The sequence below is a fragment of the Nothoprocta perdicaria genome, unplaced genomic scaffold, assembly GCF_003342845.1.
Source record: "Nothoprocta perdicaria isolate Ctin4 unplaced genomic scaffold, notPer1 scaffold_121, whole genome shotgun sequence".
Classification (NCBI taxonomy): domain Eukaryota; kingdom Metazoa; phylum Chordata; class Aves; order Tinamiformes; family Tinamidae; genus Nothoprocta; species Nothoprocta perdicaria.
In genome coordinates this window covers 1,109,398-1,111,178 of record NW_020454328.1, presented here as the reverse complement: position 1 = coordinate 1,111,178, position 1,781 = coordinate 1,109,398, and positions in this window count along the sequence as shown.

The window sequence follows — 1,781 nt, the reverse complement described above, 5'->3', positions numbered from 1 at the left end:
CCGCGCTCCGGCTGGGCAAGAGGCTGGCAAACTCATTGCATGGGTGGCTCGTCTCCATCGGGAAGGCGAGCGTCACATCTTGCTTTGCCGGTGCAGGTTGGGATCGGCTGCCCAAGTGACACCTGCAGTGGCACTCGCCCTGGTGAGCATCTTTTAAGAACATCTTTTAAGAGCATCTTTTAAGAGCATCTTTCCTTCCTTATCTGTTCTTCTCTGCCTCTGCACTTGGCTGTGCCCTAATTGCCCTTTCTTTTTCTTTTTAATATTAAATTCCCATTTCTCATGGCTGCAATTTGCCTTCTCTGTGATTCCCCACCCAGCAAAGACTCAGGGAATAGAAATAAAAGGGATTTGCCTGCTTTTCTTTGCAATAGGTCTTGCATGTTTGCAGGTGGCTGCTGCAGGTGAGTGTTCTTTGGTGCCTGGCAGTGATGGTGACCTCCTGGCCCCTGAGTGGACATGTGGGGCTGTTTTTACTGTTTTTACTGTTTTTAATGGCTTTTTGAGAGCTGGTGGTGGCCACGCAGAGCCTCGTGCACAAGGTTGTTGGAAGGAGACCAGCACAGGGCCATAACCTCCGTGCTGATGAGGATGGARTGCTTGTTTAATATATTTTAGCTTTCAAATATATCTCCTTAATGTGTTTTTGAAGTGACTGGTGCTCAGAAGGGAATGTGTAACTGGTTCGGAAATAGATGTGCCAATTAGGCCATGTTTTGGGTAATTTGGTGGCATTTTGYCACCTCGCTCAGACTTGGGAAGGCATGAAGTCCCAGCATCTGTGTCTGTCTGTCCATCCAAGCGCATKCCCAGCCAGCCAGTGGATTAACAGATCTCCTGGCTCTCCCCAAGTGCCTCCAAGCTGCTCCTTGGGGGCACCAAGGAGCTGGGGAGCAGGATCCGTCCCCGCTCCGGGCCGGAAGCTGYGGATCCTTCCCTGTGCGCATCGGGAGGAGCAGCACTTGGTGCTAACAGAGGGATTTTGGTGCCGGCGGGGAGCATTAGCTCATCCGGGTCTGACTACCAGCGCGACGCTGAGCACAGACTTACGCTCCGTATTGTGAGCACTTCACCTTGCATCACATCTCCGGAGCGCTCCCGGCCTTAGCCGTAACTCGGGGTCTTTTTCCATCTCCGCTTTCATTCATCCTTCCCCTCGCTGCCTTCTGCCCTCTGTCTCCTTCCCGCTCGCTGGCGCTAAGAGCTCCCCATCCTGCCCTCCCCCTGTCCCTGTCCCCGGGGCTGGGGACCCACTCGCTCCGTGCCACGCKGTTCCAGCGGCACCACAAGTTACCGGGACGTGATGGAGCTGGTGGTGCGGTGCGATGCCAGTTGGGAGAGCCCTTGGCATCACGCATGTGGCCGATGGCAGTGCCAGGAWGCCTGGCGGGACATCCTACTGCAGGGAGATCCCAGTCCCGTCACCGAGCGCTTTGCCAGCAATGGGAAAGGTTGTTGCTGCAGGGATGTTCTCCCAGTGGAACCAGTGTTGTCACATGGGTGCCTGATTTACACCCGATTGCATCCCCTTTGCTGGGACCTGCTGGCCACAGGGGACCGAGCCACCCACCCAGACGCACCCTGGTCACTCGCAGGGAGATTTGGGAGTTCCCCGGTGCCAGTGGGGCCATCTGGGCAGGGGTGTCTCTGGCKGCTCCATTCCCCCTCTCCCAGCACCCATTCTGCCTGGTTTGTCCCTGACCCTGACAGCCCAASGGATGCTGCTGCCTGTGTCACCGTGATTCCCAAAGAGCCACAAAGACCCCGGCGCAGGTGGATAA